We start from the raw sequence: 8,912 nt of genomic DNA on the forward strand, positions 1-8,912 counted from the left end.
AGAGATGTCAAGAGTAACAAGAAGGGTTTCTTCAGGTATGTTGGCAACAAGAAGAAAGCCAAGGAAAGTGTGGGCCCCTTACTGAATGAGGGAGGCAACCTAGTGACAGAGGATGTGGAAAAAGCTAATGTACTCAATGCTTTTTTTGCCTCTGTCTTCACTAACAAGGTCAGCTCCCAGACTGCTGCGCTGGGCATCACAAAATGGGGAAGAGATGGCCAGCCCTCTGTGGAGATAGAGGTGGTTAGGGACTATTTAGAAAAGCTGGACGTGCACAAGTCCATGGGGCCGGACGAGTTGCATCCGAGAGTGCTGAAGGAGTTGGCGGCTGTGATTGCAGAGCCATTGGCCATTATCTTTGAAAACTCGTGGCGAACGGGGGAAGTCCCAGATGACTGGAAAAAGGCTAATGTAGTGCCAATCTTTAAAAAAGGGAAGAAGGAGGATCCTGGGAACTACAGGCCAGTCAGCCTCACCTCAGTCCCTGGAAAAATCATGGAGCAGGTCCTCAAAGAATCAATCCTGAAGCACTTGCATGAGAGGAAAGTGATCAGGAACAGCCAGCATGGATTCACCAAGGGAAGGTCATGCCTGACTAATCTAATCGCCTTTTATGATGAGATTACTGGTTCTGTGGATGAAGGGAAAGCAGTGGATGTATTGTTTCTTGACTTTAGCAAAGCTTTTGACACGGTCTCCCACAGTATTCTTGTCAGCAAGTTAAGGAAGTATGGGCTGGATGAATGCACTATAAGGTGGGTAGAAAGCTGGCTAGATTGTCGGGCTCAACGGGTAGTGATCAATGGCTCCATGTCTAGTTGGCAGCCGGTGTCAAGTGGAGTGCCCCAAGGGTCGGTCCTGGGGCCGGTTTTGTTCAATATCTTCATAAATGATCTGGAGGATGGTGTGGATTGCACTCTCAGCAAATTTGCGGATGATACTAAACTGGGAGGAGTGGTAGATACGCTGGAGGGGAGGGATAGGATACAGAAGGACCTAGACAAATTGGAGGATTGGGCCAAAAGAAATCTGATGAGGTTCAATAAGGATAAGTGCAGGGTCCTGCACTTAGGACGGAAGAATCCAATGCACAGCTACAGACTAGGGGCCGAATGGCTAGGCAGCAGTTCTGCGGAAAAGGACCTAGGGGTGACAGTGGATGAGAAGCTGGATATGAGTCGACAGTGTGCCCTTGTTGCCAAGAAGGCCAATGGCATTTTGGGATGTATAAGTAGGGGCATAGCGAGCAGATCGAGGGACGTGATCATTCCCCTCTATTCGACATTGGTGAGGCCTCATCTGGAGTACTGTGTCCAGTTTTGGGCCCCACACTACAAGAAGGATGTGGATAAATTGGAGAGAGTCCAGCGAAGGGCAACAAAAATGATTAGGGGTCTAGAACACATGACTTATGAGGAGAGGCTGAGGGAGCTGGGATTGTTTAGTCTGCAGAAGAGAAGAATGAGGGGGGATTTGATAGCTGCTTTCAACTACCTGAAAGGGGGTTCCAAAGAGGATGGCTCTAGACTGTTCTCAATGGTAGCAGATGACAGAACGAGGAGTAATGGTCTCAAGTTGCTGGGGGGGAGGTTTAGATTGGATATTAGGAAAAACTTTTTCACTAGTTGGGTGGTGAAACACTGGAATGCGTTACCTAGGGAGGTGGTAGAATCTCCTTCCTTAGAGGTTTTTAAGGTCAGGCTTGACAAAGCCCTGGCTGGGATGATTTAACTGGGAATTGGTCCTGCTTCGAGCAGGGGGTTGGACTAGATGACCTTCTGGGGTCCCTTCCAACCCTGATATTCTATGATTCTAAGTGGCCAGAGGTAAGAGAGGAAGGAACCTAGATCATGTGTTCCCAGTGTGAACAGGGCCTGACTGGAACAGACTTCACTCTCCTTGCATGAAACAGCTGTGCTGGGGCCTTGCTGCTGCTAACTTCTGTTCTGATTGCAACATCCCAGCCCCCTAACTGAGCTGTTCTGGTCTGTGACAGGGTCTGGCTGATAGAGCAGGGCTGCCGCTATCATGAAGGGGTATCCAGCTGCTGGGCTGGAAATCCACATTCTCCAGCACGCAGCCCAAGCTCCACTCCTAGCTCAGCTGCTTAATTAACAAGAAGAAGGTTCTGGGGTGACTTGGTTACAATCTGTAAGAACCTACATGGGGACAAATATTTGACACTGGGCTTCAGTCTAGCCAAGAAAGGTCTAACACAACCCAATGACTGGAAATTGAAGCTAGACAAATTCAGACTGGAACTAAGATGTACATTTTTAACTGAGACTAATTAACCACTGGAACAACTTACCAAGGGTCATGGTGGATTCTCCATCACTGACAAACTTTTCAATCACAGTTGGATGTTCTTCTAAAAGCTCTGCTCTGGGAATTATTCTGGGGAACTTCTGTGGCCTGTGGTATCCAGGAGGCCACAATGGTCCCTTCTGGCCTTAGGATCTATGAAAAGTGCAGAGGCTAGGGCAGGGGTGGGCAAACTACAGCCCCCCAGCCTTTTTAATTCGGCCCTCAAGCTCCCGCTGGGGAGCAGGGTTTGGGGCTTGCCCCGCTCTAGCCGGGGAGCAGGGTCAAGGGCTGCTCCACACTGCTCCCAGAAGCAGTAGCATGGCCCCCCTCCGACTCATGTGCGTAGGGGCAGCCAGGGGCCTCCGCTCTGCACACTGACCCCACCCCAAGTGCCGCCCTTGCAGCTCCCATTGTCCAGGAACCGTGGCCAATGGGAGCTCCAGGTACAATGCCTCTGGACGGGGTAGCGCATCGAGCTGCCTGGCCGCGCCTCCACATAGGAGCCGGAGAAGGGATATGCCGCTGCTTCCGGGAGCCGCTTGAGGTAAGCACCGCCCAGAGCCTGCACCCTGAGCCTCCCTCCATGCCTCAACCTCCTGCCCTCCAACCCCCTCGCTCCCAGCCCGGAGCACCCTCCTGCACCCCAAACTCTTCATCCCCAGAGCCCGCACCCTCAGCTGGAGCCCTTACCGCCCCCCACATCCTATCCCCCAGCCTGGAGCCCCCTCCTGCACCCTGAACTCCTCATTTCTGGCCCCACCCCGGAGACCGCACCCCCAGCCAGAGCCCTCATCTCCTCCCACACTCCAACCCCAATTTTGTGAGTGTTCATGGCCCGCCATACAATTTATATTCCCAGGTGTGGCTCTCAGGCCAAAAAATTTGCCCACCTGTGGGCTAGGGAATTCAGTTCCTGGGTGATGCCTCATAAATGCCCATAGTAGAGATTACCTGGCTCCTGGGGGAATGGGGTGCAAAGCTCTGGGTTTGGGCAGAGCCATGGCATTTGGTTCTGGAGAGTCTTATGAAGTTCACACCCTAGAAGCAGGTTGAAAACAACATGGAGTTTTTGTTCGAAGGGGAAGTGGAGGATCTTCCCAAACAGTTGGATCATATGGTCCTGACTGACCCAGACAGACAGCTGCCTGGTCTCTCTTTAACTCTTTGGGTCTTGCATGGCGTTAGCTGATGTCTGCCTCCTTGAATGTATCACAGGCATGAGGGGTAGGTACATAGCAATGGGTGACTTGGGGCCTATGCCAAAGACCCTGGCTTCTGTGCTCTGGCTCCGGGCTCCAGAGCCCCTGTGCTGATGGCCAGCTCTCAGGAGGGAACAGGTGCACTGTTAACCCTTCAAATGCTGGGAATAAACAGGCTGAGCTCTCCCCAAAAGAGGCTGACTCCATCCCATCTCCTTCACCTTCTTGCAAAGTGCCCCAACATGAGACTCCCCTCCCCTGTCAGCAAGTTTGTCCAGCAGCAGGGCAGTCAGGCATGTTCACCCCAGAGTAAGGGGGTATTTCTTGTGTCCCCTGGTCTGTAAGACCATGGAGGGGCACCCTGACCCCATCAAGCTGCCATTCCATAGCATCTCAGCCACTTTTCCGCTGAGCTGGCTCCCTCCTGTGAACGTGCCAAAGAGACGGGTGGCCTAATGAGGCCAGTCAGGTCAGTGACTGGGGCCAGCACAAGATGCTGCTAAAGAAGCCAAAGAAATGTCAGCCCAAGCCAGGAAAATTCCCTGCCAATCCTTGTCCTGGTTCAGCAGGGTCTGTGACTTCCCCCACCCCCATTGTAGCTAAATGCCCGAATGTCTAAAACCAGCAAGAGCAGCACCCCTCAAATGGCACCTCAGCAGCAGCCCCCCTGAAGCACTGGCTGTGCAGAGCTAGCCAGTGCAGTGGTGCTGTGCTGAGGGGGAATGGTTACACTGCAATAAAACAATCTGCAGCACCAAGTCTCTCAGCCCTGGGCTGCAGGGCTAAAAATAGCAGTGTAACTATTGGGTGGACTCCTGGGCTCTGAGACCCTCCCCCACTGTGAGTCCCAGAGACCCCAGGCCAAACATCTTCACTGCAATTTTATAGCCCCGCAGGCCTGAGTCAGCTGACCTGGGCCAGCTGAAGCCTTGCAGTGGGCCTTTTATTGCAATGTGGAGGGAGCCAGGGGGACTGCAAGGTAATGCCAGACCCAGCACAGCTGAGAACAGGGGCTCATCACACTGCCCCTTGCCAAGAGGCAGAGCTGGTTCTTGAGACTACTCAGGGGATGAGGAAACCTGACAGCCCTATGGAGGTGGGAATATCAGCCCCTCTTCCCTCCTGGGGCCGGAGGCCCAGCCCCTTCCCAGGTCCTCGAGAGAAGGCTGGGTCACAGTGTGTACGCACATGAGCACACGCATGCAAGCTGGAGCTGGGCCCTTTTATATCCTCCCTCCCCCGCCCGCACTGGGAATGTCTCATTCACTCCATTACACTCCAGTGCCTCTGATCTGAGGGCCTGCCCCGGACACAGCCCTTGACAATGATTTTCCACTACGTGAATGAAAGGAAATGACTCACTGGGATATTGTGTCACCTCCTTGCCGCTGCTCCCAGCCTCACACCCAGCCCAACTGTTGGTTCACTGCTGACTGGCGGCTCTTTAGACAGGATTAGGAGCCGGCCTCTGTGTCTGGCCAGTGCACATAGGTGAGCTGATGTGCACCAATGACAGTAGAGCAAACAGACACACCCTGACACCCACCACATGTGCACACACACTGAGTGCAAACACCCTGCCCTGTCCTCACGCTGCCCCCCCCAGCCCAGCTTTCTTCCTATCAGCTGGTTCTGGAGTTGTGCAGGGGTCTCCATTCAGCCAGGGAAGCCTGTAAGGAGGGGTTGGCTCTGTGCCTGTCCTGCTGCAGTGACCCTGCAGGTTTCTGTTCCCTTCCCCTCATCCCAGCTGAGTCTCTCCTCCCTGCTCTCTGCCCCCTCCCCAGGGCTGGAGCAAGGGCCTGTCAGTCTCAGGCCAGGCCTGCACCCAGTTCTGCCGGGACGGCATGATGGTTGGTGGGATGTGAGTGTTACTGAGTGAAATTGGCACAGCCCCCCCTGTGGACTTAGTTAGACTAGGCTAAAGGGGCCTTCTACCAGCCAAGCGTATGTTGCAGAGGAACAGCACCAACATATGGCCCTTCACCCCAGGTCTGCGGTGTCCACACCAGAGGCCGGCCCGGTCCAGTGGTGCTGGGTTCAAAGTTCTAGCGTTAAAGCAGTACAAACCCTGCCTCACCCCTTGCCAGCTGCAGCATGGAGCCATGCCTGAGCCTGTCGTCATCCCCCAGCTCCCACTCACACATGCAGCAGGTACAGTCTGCCAGCCCAGATTCTGCAGCACAAGCCCCATGTTGGCACATGCATCCCTGGAGCCAAGACTCAAAGCGAGGGGAGGAGCTGCCCCACCCCCAGGCCTGGCTCTCTACTCCCCTGCATGCCACAAGGGGGTTGGGGCTGACCCCCTCTCCTCATCCAGGGACACCCCCCTGCTCCCATTGAGCCATCCACCCACCCTGTGTGCAGGCATTCACACCCATGCAAAGCGCTGCCAGGTCAGCAAGGTGGTGCTTTGCACGCCCTTGGCATTGATATAAATGATAACAGGCGTAGGGCATCAGGCCAGCATGGTAACATCCTGCCTGACCTACAGCTCAGCAACAGGCCTGCCTGGTGCAGGTGATGCTGGTTGCCTGGCTACAGCAGCTGTGGCCAGAGTGGGTTTAACCTGCATCAAATCCCCACTCTAGCCCAGCTAAGTCATGGTTTAACAGTCCTGACTCAAAGCAGGCCTTCTCCATGGCTGGCCTCTTCCTCAGCACCATGCCCTGGGGCCAGGCTACACCAGTCCTAGGGGTGGCCTTGCCCTGGCACCCACAGAGAGCATTCCATCAGGGGTTCTTGCTCAGGAAAATTTTGGCTGGTGGCTGCAGGGATCCTGACCCAGGCTGGTCAGTTAAGGCAACACGGCAGCAGCAGAGAGTAAATATTTGCGCTGGGAGGTGGCTGCATGTTCAGCCTGAGCCTGTGGTTTGAGAGGGCTGCAAATGCCTTGATATCAGACTCTGCAATTAGCTAGCACAAACTGTGCCAGCAGGAGGGGGCAGTGACTGCAGGATCAGCCTGGCTGCAGGGGCAGATGCTGGGAGGGTGTACTTGCCCCTCTGGCTGTGCTTTCTCCAGATCCAGGATACTGGAAAACACAGGGTGTGGTGCCTTGACTTGGAATGCCCTCCAGGTGGGCCCACTGCAACTCCTCAGGGGGGTGGGGGTGCCTGCACCCCAGGGTGTTGAAGGCATATTCACTGCTACTTGTAAAGGCCCCAGAATGTGCCCAGGGTGTCTAAGCACAGGCCATGGGAGTTGGCTGTGTTCACTGTGCCTAGCTGAGGGATCAGGGATGTTCCAGCTGGAACTCCTGGACTGGCTGTGGCTGGGTGTGAGCATGGCCAGGGCCAGGTGCTGCATAGTGTTACTTCGCAACACACATGCAGACAGATTGCACCAAGGCAAATGCTCTTCTGGGAGCGTTGCAACTTACCAAGCCCCTTTGCTTCCTAGAATTCAGACTGCTGCACCCAACCTGTAGAAGATAGAGAACCCAGGCTCCCAGCTTGGGCTAGGGTCCCCCTACTACCCACTCCTTTCCATCAGAGGGTGGAAGGCAGCAAGGCACAACTCACCCCCCCCCTTGCTCCAATTTGACTCTTTAGACTGACTCTGCTCCTGAGCCCCAGAGCCTGCAAGCAGGACCAGGCAACCCCACCACCCCAGTCTTAAAGTGATAGCTTGCAATTCCCACAGCGCTCAATACACCACACCATGGTTGAGAAGGGGCCCAGGGCCTGCCTGTCTTTTGGGAGGCCAGAGTGGGTAGGTGGCTGGCTCCACGGGCTGTAGCTGAGTAGGGCCAAGGAGCTGTCTGCCTGCTGGGAATAGGGTTAAGAGCCTGTGTGCATCTGATGAAGTGAGCTATAGCTCACAAAAGCTTATGCTCAAATAAATTTATTAGTCTCTAAGGTGCCACAAGTCCTCCTTTTCTTTATGTGGGCTCAGTTTGTTCTCACCAAGTTTTAGGAACTCAGGGCTCCCAGACAGGTGACTGGAGAGAGGCAGGCCTGCTGGTGCTGCTGCAGCACTCGGCTCCAGGTAGTACATGCACTGATCAAAGCAGGCTCTTGGCAGTGAGCTGGGCCCGAGCCCTGGCTACAATGCAAACCTTGTTCCTACCAGAGCTGGGATGTGGGCAGCAGCTCTGCTAATATCAACCTTCTGTTCCCCAACAATGGCTGGGGCTGCCCTTCTGAGCAGAGCCCTGCCCTGACCATGCTGGGCCAGGCCCTTGTCAGGGTCACTATTGCCTCTATTGTATGGAGTGACAGACAGAGATAAGACGTGCAGAGCTGGGAGGTGCCACATCTCCTGCTGCCCAGGCTAGTACATTTAGTGAACCAGATTCCACTCTGCTGCAGCTCCCAAGCTGCTGCTTTCAGCAGTGCAGAGCGTGCTGGACCCAGCTCCAAAGCAGAGCCAGAGCAAGCCACTTTGCTTCTGAGAATTCAGACCACTGCACCCAACCTGTAGAAGATGCAGAGAACCCAGGCTGCCAGCTTGTGCCAGGGTTACTAGCCTCTGCTCTGAGCAGCCCATCCTGACTGCAACAGCATTAGCTCTGTGCAGCTTCTCTCAGAGCTGGGCACCCCCAAATACCAGGGAGCAGAGTGACCCAAGGGCAGAAGAACCTGCCATGCACTGCCGGGGCCTGAGGTGACTGGCTCCTCCTAAGCCAACGGCCCACTGTAAAGAGCAATGAGTCCCAGCAACAGCAGATGTGCCTGTTTACATGGGCCACCCAGCACCCCTGGGTCAAAGCAGCCTAGAGGGGAGAAGCAAAAACAGCTCCAGGGACTACCCCCTCCAGTACTTTGGGAGCAGAGCTGGTGCCCCACCACAGCTAGTTTCCACACCTGGTGCTGAGCAACCCACCCAGATTAACAGCCCATGAGAGGTCAGGACTCCACCCAGACACCCATTCTACAACCAAGAGCATCCTGCCACTTCAGGGAGCCTACAGTCACCAAGGGACTCAGCAGGCTGAGGTGAGGGTGACTCCTGGCAGGTGCTGCCCCATTATCCAGGGGCCCAATAGGGGCTTCCAAAACCAGGGGCCCTGGTTTTGGAATACCCCCCCCCAGAGTCCTGGGAGGGGGTGAGCCACACACACCATGCTCAGCTTGCTGCTGCCTGGCCATTACTGTAACAGTGGCTGGGCAGCAGGCTGCTGCTTGCAGCCCCTACAGCATGCCCAGGTAATTACCCCCATCTCCCCCTTTTGCCCATTTCATCCTCTTAGAGATCACAGGCCATGGCACAGCCAAGGCAGAGTGCCCCTCCCACCCTACCCACTTGGTCCAGCTGCTTGAAGGCACAGGCTGTTCTGCATGGACATGCCTGATCCTTTGTGGATTGCTCCTCAATACAGGAACGGAGGCCCAGCTGGGGTAAGGGCCTAATGCCAGCAGGCTGCTCCCACCAGTGAAAGTCTAGCCTCACTCCCTTTCAGGGGGC

The 8,912-nt window shown here is 55.1% G+C and overlaps 1 protein-coding gene across 2 annotated transcripts in view; it reads right to left on the minus strand.

The window, feature by feature from the left end:
• The window catches only part of CFAP45 (cilia and flagella associated protein 45), a 51,151-nt gene extending 42,471 nt beyond the window's left edge, over window positions 1–8,680 (minus strand). The window contains exons 1-2 of one of the 2 annotated variants that reach the window (XM_073322485.1): window positions 3,198–8,680; window positions 2,312–2,460 (exon numbers count right to left, since the gene is read on the minus strand). The gene's annotated coding sequence lies outside the window, so the exon portion shown is untranslated. Of the gene's footprint in view, window positions 1–2,311; window positions 2,905–3,197 lie in introns of those variants that run through there. The other variant, XM_073322486.1, reaches the window with a different exon arrangement.
• Between the last annotated feature and the right edge of the window lie 232 nt (window positions 8,681–8,912).

Source organism: Lepidochelys kempii, chromosome 24 (assembly GCF_965140265.1).
Source record: "Lepidochelys kempii isolate rLepKem1 chromosome 24, rLepKem1.hap2, whole genome shotgun sequence".
NCBI lineage: Eukaryota > Metazoa > Chordata > Testudines > Cheloniidae > Lepidochelys > Lepidochelys kempii.